The 16,707-nt window shown below is 48.2% G+C and overlaps 1 long non-coding RNA gene across 1 annotated transcript in view; it reads left to right on the top strand.

Annotated features, from left to right (window-relative positions):
• Positions 1 to 16,707, top strand: part of LOC106738380 (uncharacterized) — a 34,616-nt gene continuing 17,909 nt past the window's right edge. Inside the window, exon 1 of the long non-coding RNA XR_002086781.2 lies at positions 1 to 90. This is a non-coding gene — a long non-coding RNA (uncharacterized LOC106738380). The remainder of the gene's footprint in view (positions 91 to 16,707) is intronic.

Genomic DNA, 16,707 nt, shown 5'->3' on the forward strand with positions numbered 1-16,707 from the left:
TGCACTTCACCATTGACCGGATCACTTGCCACCTTTAAATGCAGTGGCTATGAATTGCCTGGCTTTCTCTCAGTACACACAGCTCTGCAGGTAGGCGTCATTTTAATGTGAAGTCTGAAAGCTGGCTGCAGTATAACCTTTATTTCTTCATGCTGTTATTACATCTTCTCGTTATTTACAATGGTCCTCTCTAACTGCTCCATCTGTCAGAGAATTCATCACTTCTGACAACTCTATAGAGAATACAATCCTGGCAGACTTGTGTATATAAAGGACTAAAATTCTCCTTTCCGTTACACCAGTGCAATGCCATTGACTTCACAGGGATTGCAGAGTGTAACCAAGAGGAGATTTAGCTCTTGGCAAGTCCCTGTTAATCTACTTCCTTGCTTTTTGCACTAATTGCCACTTAATAACAACTGTTTCATCTCAAGAGGGCCTCTACAGCTGTTGGTGTCATCTCTCTGCTCTGCCAGGAAATAGAAAAGTTAGTGTATGCCAAAAATGAGTAGAAGAGCTGGGGGGCCTTGAGACTTTCCTGTAGGGGTTACTAGATACTTTCTGATCCACTCATGTGTGCCAATGGATGTTTGCATCTGTCTTCAAGTTCTTATTCATGGAGGGTCTGAGTGGACTTTACACCACCAGAAAATCTGATTAGCATGATGCAGTTATGAAAGAAGCACTTTCAAGGCTGATGCAGGTTATGCAGCTATACCTAGAGGTATTAGACAAACTACAGGCAGCAAGTATTTCATTTCCTGCCCACGTTTAAATCAGACATAGCAACCATGGGGTCTGAACACTGCAGGCTACATTCTGTTCTCATCTTCACCCCCTTCACTCCTAGGGTAACTAAGCAGAATCTGCACCAAAGAGGTCTTGACTAACTTCAGTTTACCATGTACCTCAGGAACATGTGTTCCACCTCAGGTGGAAATAGGCATTGATTTAGCATCCCTTCAGTGCTTCCAGAATCTTTTTCTCATTTTCCCTATTTTAGCTGAGAAGCTTCTGTCTGCCTGCCACTGGTCCTCAGTCTGAGTCTGTGGACAAGTAACAGTCCATGCAAGCCTTTCAGTTGATCTATTGGATTTAATTACCCCAGTGGTGCAGCTGTGGTGTGTAGTGTGTGGAGAGACTTATACGACAGTCTTTCTCTGATGGATTGAAGGAGTCAGGAAAATAATGTGTCACACTATTAAGTACATAATCTCTGCCTTTCCAGCTTGTTCTTGTGACTCCTATCTTCTAGTCTTCTTGCAAGTCCCATGCTTTCTTTCCAAGATGCAGTGTCCCTTCTCTCACTGAGTAATCCAGCCATCATAGCACCAGTTTTGTGGTTGTTACTGATTCCAGTCAGGCACCATAGGCCTTAGCAAACTTTCTGCTGGCCCTGCAATACAGGCCACATGAAACTTCACCCAGCATTGCAGTGGTATTGCACTTTCCCTCTCCATTCCTCAATAGATCTGTTTTGATGACAGCCACATTTGTTGGCACAAATATGTCTTTTATAGCTACTCTGTCCTGGTCCTCTCTACCATCCAATTAGAAGGCTGTCAGTGACAAGGCCATCATTCCTCCTGCAGCTCCTCACAAGGCTGGACACTACTATACTGCTGCAGAAGATTAAAGGACCCTTTCCTTTGTATTACCTGGTAGCTGTGTGCTAGCCAGAATCTAATTCATCTACCCCAAAAATGTGTGAATGAAGCAATTAATAGGTTCCTTAAGAATTCTTTCGTTTCTTAAATTGAGCGTGCATGCCAAAAATACAGAGTTCTCCGATATACATTTCTCTTCTATTTTCCTTTTTTCCATGTCTCAAGACAATAGCTGTTCTTGAGAATTCTACGGTTTTGAGCATCAGGCATCCTACTTTCTTTATAGTGGTCCATTTAAAAATAATGGTGATCCTCTTCTCTGTTCAGTGATTGCTCTTTATACTTCAAGTGCTCTGCAACTGAGAAACAAATGGGTGTGTAATTCTTTCATCTCTAGGTCACTAGTTCAACTCTGCTATAAGCTGGTAGTAACTGAATGTCATTGTGCTGTGAAGGCTGTTCAGCAGCCTATGTGAAATGAGTTGGTGAATGACAATCCTGTACATTAACTTTACCGCCAAGCATAAAGATTACTGGGTAGTACAAAAGAAATGTTGCTTTAATCTTCCACTGCAGTATAGAGGTGCTCAGATTTGTCGGGAACTGCAGGAGGAATGATGGTCTATGTGCCTACATTTCAATGGCATTCTAGGGGTGTTACTAAGAATGGAGTTTGGTCCATTAACTTCCAAACTATGGGCTGCCATTTGACAGTAAACTTGACGGATGGATTATGTAGGGCTGAATTGTGATGTAAATTGTCAATGATTTCTAGATAACCTCCAATAAAGTGAAAGTAGCTATGGACAAACTAGTTGCAAAAATTAAAATTCACTTACTGTCAAATCTGGCACTTAGCTAAACTGGCATGCATCAGGAGTCACTCCACTGAAAATAACAAAAGTGTGAAGCTAGTGGATTTGATCTGGATTTACACCAATGCCACTGAAAATAGTATTTGAGCCATAAAGATCTGAAGATAAACACTCTCTGGAATTCGTGATCACACTGTGAGAATGAAATAGAAGACCTGGGCACTCTTTGAAACAGATAGAAATGTGTCAGTATTAGATCTCTCACTCTTTTTTAATCAAATCTTTGCACTGTAATCAACTCTGTGTCTAACTCTCTATCTGTATGGAACAGAGTGAACCTAAAAAATAAAATGATTTAACACATTGTTTCCTTCCTCATTTCTTCCCTGATTGAGTTCATTTCACAATTTCTCCTGCTTCTACAGCTGTGTTACTCTGCATCCAGGAAGTGTTATTAATGCTGCTTCAAAGCAACACCTTGCTTGGCAGAAAGATATTGAATGTTACTGTTTATTAGGGCATCGTTACTTTCAGTTTCTATTTTAGAGCCAGAGATTTCTTCAATGCCTTCCTGTTTTTTGGTTTCCTCTTTGCCTTATCTCTTACTTCTGCCAAGTTGAAACAGGAGTTCTTTACCAGTATACCTATGCTATATCAGAAAAATACCTAGCATGGACACAGCTTAAACCAGTAAAACTCTGCATTTGTTGGCATGGTATATCTCAACCCCACCCCGAGTGAAACACACTATGCTGACAAAAGTATGCTTGTGCTGTGATAAGTGTTGTCTGTGTTAGGATCAGCTATGTTAATCAGGGACAGCCCCTGGTCACACCCCAACCATGCCAGCAAAATTGTGCAGTGTAGATCAATACTTTACACTGGAGCCTTTGCCCAAAATATATGGACACAAGTGAGGCAGACAGTAGTTAAGCATCCACAGCAACAAAGAGCTTTGAGGCAGCAATCTTTTTTCCATTCTAAGTATAGCAGAAATTCAGTTTAAAGTTTATATTCCATAAGAAGAGTTGATTTCTTTTGATCACTTGAAGATAATCCAAAGAGAAGTGCTAGGAGTGGCAAAATAACATCATCTATATTGGTTTGATGAAATGATATAATGCATTTTCTGGGTGTATGTTCAATATGAGATAAATGTAAACAAGGAATTTCATTCCAGAAGAATATTTCTTTCTATTATTAACTCTGGTTCTGAGGATTTTCTAAACATATTCCAAAGCTTTTATACAACAAGAAATACAAGAATTAAATAGCAGGTATTCTGGACAGATGAAGGATATTTCCAAGTGGGTTATTTTCCCTGGTATTTTTTTTCTGACCTTGGTTATTAGCAATTTAACCATTTCCATGCTCATGATAGTTTTGTCATGTTTTCCTACCCACCATATGCAATAAGCAATTAATGGCAGCAATAGTCATTATTTCATCACAGCAAATACATTAACTCAATTCAGAAGCAGGTGATCAGAGGTAAATTTGTCTTCTTTGGAGACATTAAGCAGGACCATTGGGATCTTTTAGATATATTCTGTACTATTCATTTCCTCTGAATTGAGGAGGAAGAACTCTTAGCCAGACTTTACCTATTTTGCTTCACACATCTTCTCTTTGATGTCCTTTACACCCCAGAAAATACCTTTTATCTCTCTGTTCTAATTAACTGACCAATTTACTAAGTATATATTTCAGGGTGGACAGAAATTCCTATTGTCAGAAAAAGGGCATTGCTTTATTTTTCTAATTATTTCTACTTTAAATGGACTTCCTGTCTACCACACCCTCGAAGAAATAAACCCAAATCTGCTATATATAGGTCTCTGTAATAAAGTACTTTGCATTCCACAGCTAATAATAGGTGGTGATTTTCAACTGACAACTTACTTCCTCCCTAGTGTCATTTATGGACAATGTCAAGGAGAAAACTGTCAGGGACAGAAACATGCAGCTGGCCTAGCTTGATTTCCTGTATGGCTGACTTCCTGTAGACCCCCAACTGCAAGCGGCACATTGATAGGCTAGTTTTGTACAGATGGCTTCCTGTGATAGCTCTTCCTGGTCACCACAGTTGGCTGGGTACAGACAAATGTACATAGGCAGTGAACATTTCATATTTATATAACATCTGCACACTTTCCTTTTAAGCGTCAATACAATTATCCACGCTTGGAACTTTCTGTTAAAAAGTCATTAAGTACTACCCACTGAAATATATTCTGTGTAATTCTCTAACCCTATCAGCTGTCAGGTTCAAAGCAGCTTTCAGACAATGAGGCATTACTGTAAGCATTACTGGGGTGGCTAAAACAGGGATAGGTCAGGCCTGCACCCATTCCCTTCAGTGGGAGTTCATCTAGGAGACCAGCATCAGGCCCCACTGCAGGAAAAAACTGTGTGTTATCTCTGAAAAGCTTGACTGTTATATGCACTATTTTGACTTACAATTCTTACCCTAGTTATACACATTAGAGGGGTCCTGACTATGAGCAGTAGATGTGTGTGGAGGTTGCAAAGCAATAGCTCTGAATATTGTGGTTTCTGAGTATTCTGCAAGCTGAATAAATCACCTTTATTGACTCAAAGCCATTTTCCATGGAGCTCCCAGTGACTGCCTCCAACTCTCAGGGTTAGAACTGCAGCTGGATTGCTCCTTTACTTAACATCTAGATAAAGGACAAGCTCATTTTGATGCTGATTTCAATAGCATTGGTGGAGGCAGAAAGTGGGGACAGAGGCTCCCCTTTGTTTGAACTCTGCTTGGACTCAGTATAACTGAGTTGCAAGAAAGTACTTCTAGAGTGTGTCTGCACGTGCATTTGATGCAGCACCAGTTTACTTGTGAGTAAATGGTCCCAGGCACACATGTACACATTTAGGGAAGCAGGAGGAGCTACAGCTGCAGCTGCCAGCAGCCAGCAGCCCTCTTCAAAAGGCAGCCCCGCTCGCTGCTCCCTCTCCAGCCACTTTCCAGGCCAGGAGCAGCATGTACAACAGAGAGACAGTGCACTGCAGCACTTGCCTCACTCCCTGTGCCTCCCCATGCCATGGCTGTTCCAGCTCCTGCCCCTAGCAGCAATGCACAGTGCCCTGTACAGCTAGCCACTACGCTGGTCCTGCTGGCCCACTGTGCCAACTGCTGGCTGGCCTATGGCCATCTTGCCCCTCCCAGCTCCCCCATATGCTGCGACCACCTGCCCAACCTGTATGCGCTGCCCCAGGGCCACTGCTGTGTACCTGCCACCTTGACCCTATCTACCTGGCCAGACCCCAGCAGGGACACCAACTATGGGCTCCAGGATGCCACTGCTGCAGCTGCCGTCACCCTCCTGGGCCTCCAGGCCCACTGCCTCTGGGCCTGTTGGGCTAGCCAGGATTAGTGGTGGTACGTTGTCCAGCACACCTGGGATGATGAGCAGTGGCTGGAGGCATTCTGTATGACCCAGGCCACCTTCCAGGACCTCCTGAAGCAGCTCCAGCCACACCTGGAGCAGCAGGACACCAGCATGCAGCCACCACTCCCCACGAACACCCTGCTGGCCATTGCCCTGCTCAAGCTGGCCATGCCCACCAGCCTGCAGTGTCAGCCACTGCTGGGGATGCCATCCTGGAGGTGTGTGGAGCACTCCAGGACATGCTGCGGGACACCGTGCTCCCTGTACACAATCCCTGGCAGTGGTGGCGGGGACCTGTGCCCTGGAATTGCCACAGTGCATCAGGGCCTTGGATGAGACATCCCCATCACCTGCCCGCCCCATGGAGACCACCCCTATTACAGCCAGAGGGGCTTTCATTCCATGGTGCTCCAAGCGATTGTGGACCACCATGGCACCTGCACGCACATGAGTGCTGGCTGGGCAGGCAGTGCCCACAATGCCCGCATCTTCAGGAACTCTGCCCTGCCAGGCTTGGTGGAAAGTGGGCACTTCACACCAAGGGTGTCGGACCTGCAGCTGGGAGCAACGATGGTCCCACCCCTCCTCATCAGGGACTCCACCTACCTGCTTCTGCCCTGGCTCATGTGGCTCTACACCAGACACCTGGATCACTGCCAGGCCTATTTTAAGTGCTGCCTGGGCCAGAGTGCACCTGCGGCCATCTCAAGGGTTGCTGGCACACCCTCACTGCCCACCTCAAGTTCACTAAGAACAACCTCCCTTGAGTCATTGTCGCATCCTGCATGCTGCATAACATCTGTAAGGCCCTAAGGCCCTGGGGAAGCTCTTCTACAAGGCCTGGGCAGAGGAGGCATGGCAGGTGGAGGATGCCTGGCAGCAGAAGCACCACCTCTGGCAGCAGAAACAGTATAAGCCACCCCCCACCAATGCCCCAGGAGAGCCACGCACCTGCCAGTCAGGGCTAGGGTACCAGGTACAGGAGGTGCTGGCCAACCACCTCCTCCAGCACTTCCCACTCTAGTTCACCTGCACAACCGCCCACAGAGCCCCCTCCCCCCACCCACCCCCAGCACCACACTCACTGAAAACACACCTGAGAAGAATAAGTTTTTATTCCTCTCACATCAAACATACCCCCCTTCCCCCTCCCTCCTCAACAAACAGAGTTCCTCCACCACCCATCCTACCCACCAACAAAAAAATACCTTCTACCCTGTGAAAACTATGTAAAATGTCCTTTTGTGTGCTGTCGCATGGTGGGGGGGCCATGGAGTGAGGGCAGCTAGGGTGCAGAGCCTGGGGACAGGTGGTTAGCACCTTGGCCTTTGGCCATTCCCCTGCCAGTGCACATGCTGTGGTGAGTCAAGCAGGTGGGCGGCTCACCCAGGGGTGATGGCAGCCAGTGCTCCTCCTGTGCAGGTAGCTCCCCCTCCAACAGGTGGTGTCCAGGGGCAGCAGGGCCAGTGTGCAGTCCTGGCCCCACTGCAGGCATCTCCAGCTTTGCGCCTATGTGGAGCTGGGGTGGGCCCAGGTGGGGTGGCTGGGTGGTACTGGACCCAGGGCAGGGACCAGGCCAAGGGCTCCTGGCTGCTGGAAGCAGTGCAGGACCTCCTCCCAGGCCCAGGTGGGGGCCTGCTGCTTGGCAGCAGGTGGCTGCCAGGGGGCAGGCTGGGCTAGGGTCAGGAGCTGGGCAGTGGGCAGCACAAAGGCAACTGCCAGGGCCAGAACAGTGTCTAGCACCCAGTGGTCATTGTCTATGGCCTGCACTTCCCTGCTCAGGACTGTGCTCTGCTCCTGCAGGGTCTCCACCCACTCATACTCCAAGGCCAGAAGCTGGGCCCAGAACTCCCAGTCTGCCCAATTACATGCACCTTTGCAACCCATGTCCTTTGCCTACCACCTGTTCTGGCAGGCCACATCCTCCACTTGCCACCTGTCCTGTTGGGCCATGTTCTCCACCTGCCAGGCCCGAGCATCTGCCAGCTGGTCCTCCGACACTGTGACCAGGCAGTCCAGAAGGAAGGTCCTGTCCAGAGTCCTCCTCTGGCAGAGTCACCATATCCACAGGGCCTCAGCTGTGGGCAGCAACAACCCTGAGGCTGCATCCCAACTGCCAAGTGCAACCTCTCCCCTGCATGCAGCTGCAGGCGCTGTAGAGCCATGAGAAAGAAGCTGTTTATGTGCACTTGCAACTTTTCAAAGATAAAATGCTCTGTACCAGGGGATGTGTGGTGCCCAGCCTCAGATCAGGGGTCAGGCATGCACAGGTACCCAGGCACCATGGTAAGTTGGGCAGACAGGCCTGGGCCCAGGTAGCCCCTGGCTGAGCACCCCCATCCCTGCTTGCTCCCCTAGGGCTGGCAGGCTGCTGGGTCCTAGCCGCAGACAGCCTGCCTCCCCCACCCTGTTCCCAGAGCAGGACAGGCCAGGTTCCTGGCAGCACCTGCTGCCCCAAATCCAAACCCCACTGCCCCCCCACTCCACCTCCTTCTAGAGGCCAGCCACTCTGCTGCTCTGCCTCCCAGCCCATGGTGCCTGAGCTCAGGGGCACAGGGCTCCTGGAGAGCTGCAATGAGGAGCTGCTCATGCTCCTGCCTTCCCTGCAGAGATGTTCTCCAGGGAGTCACCCCAGGGCCAGACCCCCCCCCGCCCCCTACACTGCCGCTGCACCCCAAGCATGCCCCTGCTGTGCGTGCCCCAGGTGGCTCATAAGGAACTGTTTGCCTGGACTGAGGGGTTCTCAACCCACTATGCCCTGCTGCTGCTGATGTCCTGGGTGAACCTGCACACCTGGCATGGGACCCTGAGTTATGACAGTGTGGGGGAGAATGCCCAGACTGCCCTGCAACCTCTGCCCCCTCAACCTGGGTCCAGGGGAGCATGTGCAAGCTGGACAGGGAGGTTGGGCAGGGGCAGGGGCCGGGGCCATGGGCCAGGGTGGGGAGGGCCCTCCTCCCATTGTGGGCCTTATCACATGGCCAGGGCTGGAGTGGCTGGCAGCTCTAAATTGTCATAGCTGTTGGCGATGGTATGCAGTTCTGGGCAGTGTCCTTGGACAGCGGGGTGCAGTGGGCAGGTGTCAGGCCGGGGCTCCCCCCAGGGAGAAGCTGGCACTGCTGGCAGCCAGCAGTTCCATGGCCAGCTGCACCTCATGGCAGAGGCTGGCATAGCAGGCAGTGTCCCAGGCTCCTGGAGCTGCTGGTGGAGGGTACAGCTCAGCAGGATGGGCAGCTGCAGGCCTGAGGGGCCTTCCTCCAGTGACATGTCACCATGGGTGCCAGGCTGGGGTGGGGACTTGGGAAGGCTGCCCATGCTGCTGTACACAGTATGGCTGCAGCCTGGGTCCCAGGGCATGAGGATGTCCATCAGTTGCCACATAAAGGACATGGACTTATGGGCACTCCCTGACTGATGATTGTGGTCAGTGATGGCAACCTATTGTACCCACAAGGTCTTGACCTTTATGTGGCACTGCCAACCAGTTATGCTTGCACTCCCGCATCCAGCCTAACAGGCCCTCGTAGACACAAGTATGGGAGTGCCCATCCCACTAAAACTGGCGCTGCACCTCTGCTTCACCCCACAACACCACGAGGTCACCAGTCTCCTCCTGTAACCACTTGGGACCCTGCGTAGTGGGCACAGGCATGGGCACGGGCGTCAACAGGAAAATCACCATTGGGGATCCTGCACCAGCTCTCTGGACCTCTACCCTGCTGTCCCATGCTGCTGTAACTGGGCATCTACTTGTAGCACCCTGTGCTGAGGCCCAGAATGGGACTGGAAGTCATGCAGCTGAGACAATGCCTTGCAACACCTGAAGCCACAGGTCAGGCTACTGGAGCTATGTTGTGGGCAGCCAGAAGCTGCCTGCAGCTGGGCCTGGGTGCTGGAAGGCCTGTAGCAGCCTGCAGGCCTGGATGGCATGGGCCTGGCAGCCCTGTGGCAGTGTGATGCCAGGCAGCAGTGTTGGGATGCAGGCAGGCTGGGGCAGTTGGCCTGTAGCCTGCCCGGGGGACACAGGTCCTGGAGTGCCCTCAGGCTCCCTGCTTGTGTGCCCCAGGGCTCAAAATGCCTGCAGGCTTTTAAAGGCCTGAGGCAGAGGCTACCATAAAGGCAGGCCAGCCTAGGGCAGGAGAGACTCCCAACCTGGTGCCCTGGGGCTAGCCTCAGGCACCTAGTGACAGGGATGACCTGGGAGCAAATTTGCTCCCAGGTCATGTCTACACATGCATTACTGCACAGTTACTGATCATGAGTAAATTTGATACCTGAATTTGTAGGTATCAAATTTACTTATGATTAGTTTTAATGGCACAGTAAGTGTGCACACATGTAGATGTGCATGCTTACTTCACAGTAAACTACACTACTGCATAAAGCATCTCATATAGATGTGCCCATAAAGACCACTGCTGAAGAGCACTGCTAAACTTACACTAAGGTGCATGGCATTTTGGTCTGCTTTTCCTTGCTTTCTCCTCCTCCCCCATTTTTCTGCAGCACTGCCAACAGATTGTTCTTCCAGTATACCAGGTTGGTGAGGAGGCAATTGCCACAAGAGGTGGTAGAACCAGCTCCACCAACTTTTCACTAATGGAAAGTTTTTCTATGCAGGTAGAGTTTTCCACTGGCTGGCTCTGGCTGTTTTGTGGCCACTTAGAAATGTTCAAATGGCACTAAGTGATCTTAAGGGACCAGCAAAGCTTCCAGGCTGTGTATCAGTGCCTGTAAGAATGCAGATTAAACTATAATCAAATACTTCTCCACATCGACCTGTGGGAAATACATGCTTGGAAATCAAATGTAGGGCCTGACCCTCTGAGGTGAAAAGTATCTTCGGTAAGAGTTGACAATTCTCAGCTCCTCAAAGAATGACACTCTTGGAGCAGTATCCTGTCTTATTTGGCAAGGCAAAAGGCAGGTAAGACTGAGTCCATATTTTGCATGTACTTTCCATTTGAAAAGAATCGCTTGCCTCTCTCACGACTTAATACCACAACATTTGTAATTTTTGTCTGACAATTTCAAAGTTAGCAATAGCAGTAAGTTTGTCATGACTTGGATAAGGAGGAGGCCTTGCTATCATACACTAGCATACACCTAGCATTCATCCCACAACTGGGCGGTACATATTCAGGGCTATAGATTGTACAGAAAGGACAGGTCGGGAAAGAAAGGGGGGGGGTTGCACTCTATGTCAGTGAGCAATATACATCAACCCTCATCAAGACAGAATCCAAGATTGAGGAAGTAGAAGGATTGTGGGTTAGGCTACATGGGGGGCAAGGAGAAAGGGATTTGGTGGTAGGGGTCTGCTACAGACCCCCACACCAAGGGGAAGAAATAGATGCGGGGCTCCTGAGGCAACTCTCGGAGACCATAAAAGCTAAAGAGGCGGTAGTCATGGGGGACCTAAACTACCCGGACATCTGCTGGGAGACGCAGACAGCAAGGTCCCATCGCTCACGCAGGTTTCTAACCTGTGTACAGGACCTCCACCTGACACAGGAGGTGCATGGTCCCACTAGGGGGAATGCCATACTGGATCTGGTATTGGCAACAGGGGATGACATGATAGGGGACCTCCAGATCGGTAGCCATTTGGGAGACAGTGATCACCTAATAATAGAATTCAACATAAGACGGAGAGTGGGTAAGGTAACTAGTAGGGTGAAAGTGCTAGACTTTAGGAAAGCTGATCTCAATGAACTCAGGCGATTAATCAAGGACGCACTGCAGAGTAGGAGTTTTGAAGGGATGGGAGCCCAAGAAGGGTGGCTGTGCCTTAAGGAAACGATCCTTCGGGCACAAAGCAAGATGATCCCCGAGCGAGGCAAAAAAGGGAAAGGGGCCAGGAGGCTTCCATGGCTGAGCAGAGAAATCCAGGGCAGCCTAAGGGCCAAAAGGGGAGCACATAAAAAGTGGAAACAGGGTGAGATCGCTAAAGATGAATATACCTCCTCTGCTCGTGCTTGTAGGGAGGCAGTTAGAAGGGCCAAAGCTACCATGGAGCTGAGGAGGGCAACCCAAGTAAAAGACAACAAGAAATTGTTTTTTAGATATATTAGGAGTAAAAGGAAAGCCCAGGGAGGAATAGGACCCCTGCTAAATGGGCAGAAACAAATGGTGACAGACAGGGGGGACAAGGCTGAACTCCTCAACGAGTTCTTTGCCTCAGTGTTCCTAAGCGAGGGGCATGACAAGTCTCTCACTGGGGTTGTAGAGAGGCAGCAGCAAGGCGCCAGACTTCCATGCGTAGATCCTGAGGTGGTGCAGAGTCACTTGGAAGAACTGGATGCCTTTAAGTCGGCAGGCCCGGATGAGCTCCATCCGAGGGTGCTGAAGGCACTGGCCGACATCATTGCAGAGACACTGGCGGGAATATTCGAACGCTCGTGGCGCACGGGCCAAGTCCCGGAGGACTGGAAAAGGGCTAACGTGGTCCCCATTATCAAAAAGGGGAGGAAGGAGGACCCGGGCAACTATAGGCCAGTCAGTCTCACCTCCATCCTTGGTAAAGTCTTTGAAAAAATTATCAAGGCTCACATTTGTGAGAGCCCAGCAGGGCAAATTATGCTGAGGGGAAACCAGCACGGGTTTGTGGTGGGCAGATCGTGCCTGACCAATCTAGTCTCTTTCTATGACCAGGTTACGAAACGCCTGGACACAGGAGGAGGGGTGGATGTCGTATACTTAGACTTCAGGAAGGCCTTCGATACGGTATCCCACCCCATACTGGTGAACAAGTTAAGAGGCTGTGATGTGGATGACTTCACAGTCCGGTGGGTGGCGAATTGGCTAGAGGGTCGCACCCAAAGAGTCATGGTGGATGAGTTGGTCTCGACCTGGAAGGGTGTGGGCAGTGGGGTCCCGCAGGGCTCGGTCCTTGGTCCGATACTCTTTAATGTCTTCATCAGTGACTTGGACGAGGGAGTCAAATGTACTCTGTCCAACTTTGCAGATGACACGAAGCTATGGGGAGAAGTGGACACGCCGGAGAGCAGGGAACAGCTGCAGGCAGACCTGGACAGGTTGGACAAGTGGGCAGAAAACAACAGGATGCAGTTCAACAAGGAGAAATGCAAAGTGCTGCACCTAGGGAGGAAAAATATCCAGCACACCTACAGCCTAGGGAATGACCTGCTGGGTGGCACAGAGGTGGAAAGGGATCTTGGAGTCCTAGTGGACTCCAAGATGAACATGAGCCGGCAGTGTGACGAAGCCATCAAAAAAGCCAATGGCACTTTCTCGTGCATCAGCAGATGCATGACGAATAGGTCCAGGGAGGTGATACTTCCCCTCTATAGGGCGCTGGTCAGACTGCAGTTGGAGTACTGCGTGCAATTCTGGGCGCCACACTTCAAGAAGGGTGCGGATAACCTGGAGAGGGTCCAGAGAAGGGCAACTCGTATGGTCAAGGGCCTGCAGACCAAGCCCTACGAGGAGAGACTAGAGAAACTGGACCTTTTCAGCCTCCGCAAGAGAAGGTTGAGAGGCGACCTTGTGGCTGCCTTTAAGTTCATCACGGGGGCACAGAAGGGAGTTGGTGAGTATTTATTCACCAAGGCGCTCCCGGGGGTTACAAGAAACAATGGCCACAAGCTAGCGGAGAGCAGATTTAGATTGGACATTAGGAAGAACTTCTTCACAGTTCGAGTGGCCAAGGTCTGGAACGGGCTCCCAAGGGAGGTGGTGCTCTCCCCTACCCTGGGGGTCTTCAAGAGGAGGTTAGATGAGTATCTAGCTGGGGTCATCTAGACCCAGCACTCTTTCCTGCTTATGCTGGGGGTCGGACTCGATGATCTATTGAGGTCCCTTCCGACCCTAACATCTATGAATCTATGAAACCTCTCAGAACCAATTTCCACGAATAGAACCAGACATCTAAGTAATATACTTTTGGAAGCCATTTTCCCATCCTGGGAAAATTTTTGCAAATTGTTTTAAATCTAGACTGAGACAAAAAGTCCAAAGCCCCCAAACTTTTGTAACCCCCAAATTCAGAAAGTATTTTGGTTTGGTTCCATTCCATTTTAATTTCTGTAAACATTTAATTTATATTTCCACCTTTTAATTCTTTTTTTTACTATAAATTCACTTAAATTCCTAAACAAAAAGACTCTTTGAGCTGAAATATTTTCATTTGGAAAATGTCCAAGTGGGACATTCTGACCATTTTAAACCTTTGGGGGGGGCATGGAAAATTCCTCAAAACCTACCTATCTAGTTAAAAGTTTTAATTTCAATGAACCAGCATTTATTGATGAAAAAAACAAAACATTTTGTTTAAAAATATCCAGCCAACCTTATGTATAATTTTATTGGGTTCCTCAGAATTAATCATATCAAACCTATTGCATTGGCTGAAGCATTTGCTTCACTGTTACTAGGTCAGACCTATGACTCATTTTGGAATGAACACACAGGAACATGGAGATCTAGGTGTACATGTTCCAGGTCTATGGACCCTGGTTCTCATTTACTTTGTTCCTCTGCTCATTATAGGAATGGAGTAAGAAGAGGCCTTTCACCTACCTTTGTGCTTATATTAATTCTGACATAGCCAGGGGCCTGCCCAGGCCCCACTATCAGCTAGAGAACCTAATTCTAACTTCACAGTGAGCCATGAGATGCCTGACCCTGTCTTTAAAACCAGCAGTGAGGAAGGATGGCTAGGACAGAGTCCCTATTCGGGCTCTTAGCTTCTAGTCTAGATGAGCAGGCCCCTTGTACTGCTGCTATTGCCCAGGCAAAACTCCGGCAGCTTTCCACACATATACTACTATAATGGTATACAGAAAACAAATCACAAAAGAGACCTGGGTGTTTTATACCCATTTTAGGAATGCATGTAGTACAGAAGACAACATTTCATTCTAACTGTGTGCAGCTTAAAAATTATTATTGAGTTTCCAAAAGCTGTGGCTTATAAAGGATTTACTTGACACTCCTCTGGACTGCAGAGTGGTTGAAAGACTGTGAACTTGACAAAAAGGTGGGGCCCAAACATTATCTAAAATGCCAGGCTGACCCTTTCTGGCTATAATAATTTTTATATCATTGTTTTGTGTCTGTCCCTTCCTTCTACCTAATTTTAATTCTGGCATCTGTCATGCTGGCCCAAGCAAGGAAAACACAGATCTTTTCTGAATTAATGGCACATGTATTTGCAATGACTGGCACTGGACTTTGCAGAAGCTGACTTGCCCTCTTTGCTTGTTTCTAATTCCCCTCCCTCTAATACAGTGCTCAGGTCTGGAAACTTGAAGTTAAAATTCCCAAACACAGCTCCAGTTCCAAGAGTCACCGTTTGGGGCAGGGGCAGATTTAGATGCTGCGAGCCCTTTTCCAGAGACGTTGAGCGTCTACCCCTCCCATTGATTTGCAAGTAAAGTTTTGCATTCACAGCACCTCTGAAAATCAGTGCTGAAGTGACCCAAGATGGGGCATCCAGAAAACATGGCACCAAAATTAACATGATTTAAAATTTTGGCCTTAGTTTTGGTTGGGTTTTTTTTTCCCTTCAAAGACAGTGCAAGTTATAACACTGTGGTTCATCCTAGGCTTTTCCAAAGCCAACAGGTGCAGAGATACAGAGCTGTGGTTAGCCTCTGCTTCTTTTTTTTTGTATAGTGGTCAACATTCCTGCGCTGAGAACAAGTCGCACAGAGTTAATAACCATCAGCACAACCACCAGAGACAATTCTGTTCCATTCAGCCTACCTCAAAGACATTTTCTTGCTAAGTATCCTAAATTATGTTTCCATATGACCATTTTCTGTTTGTCACCAGGGCTAATTAATGTTACACTGAACTGAGCAAGCTACTAACCAGGCCATAATCTTAAACCTGTCTAAACAGGTTAAATATGTGTATGCTCTGCTTTGCTTGCCTGGCTTTTCTGGCTCCTACTCAATAATTCTGTTCCCTTAATAAATAATACTAGCTTTTAAGTTAGAGCCATTTTCAATCACTAGTCATTTCCCCTTGTTAAAAACTTTAAAGCACACAGGAAAGGCAGCCTTCACTTCAGCCAAGAGGCACAAAGCAAAGAAGACAGAGTGCAAGTTCAGCTGAGCAGCCAGGGCTTTTTCTGGGACCTGGCTCCAGAAAGTGTATCAGTGGATGGGGTGAGACTAGATCTAGGAGGCAACAAGGTTTCCAAAGGGAAGGTGAAGTTTCCACCCCCAACCGCCCTAGCCTTCTGAGTCCTGCTGGTTACTAATTCATAGCCTGTTTCCATTTTTTTAAATGCCATTCATTTTCTCCTCTGTAACCAGATTATTTTTTCCAATGTTAATAGTTCTTCTTGCTGCCACTCTATAGAACTCAGATACAATAATGATGGACCAGACGGACAGACAGGCAAACAGAAATTTTGCTGGTGAAAATGTTACCAGGCTAAATTCAAGGTGTTTGGATACAGTGTTGTGGGAGAGACCCACAGAATGTCATGAGCTGGCACAGATGGCACACAGTATTTTGTATTATACTCTTCTTATGCTGTTATATAGAATTTGATGTTCCTAAATCACGAGTGGGTTACAAACAATCCTTACATAGACTCTAGTGGGATTATCAGACTATATTCCAATACAGAAAATAAAGAAAGAGAAAGACACTACCATTTGGACTCCCTTTGAACGTTAATCAAAATGGAGACAATGTCCTGTCGTGTACATCTTCACAATCTGAGGAAGCGACACAGTTCCCAATTCTCTATGCTCCATTCCAGTCTTTCTGAGCTCGTCTCCCATTTTCTTATCATTTCATTAGTATTTATGTAACTGTATCAGCCTGGTTAGAGCTGGGCTGAGCACAGAGGAGTAAAGGTTCTTATTCTGAGGAGATTACACTCTAAAATGTTAT

The sequence above is a fragment of the Alligator mississippiensis genome, chromosome 2 (genome assembly GCF_030867095.1).
Source record: "Alligator mississippiensis isolate rAllMis1 chromosome 2, rAllMis1, whole genome shotgun sequence".
In the NCBI taxonomy this organism is placed as follows: domain Eukaryota; kingdom Metazoa; phylum Chordata; order Crocodylia; family Alligatoridae; genus Alligator; species Alligator mississippiensis.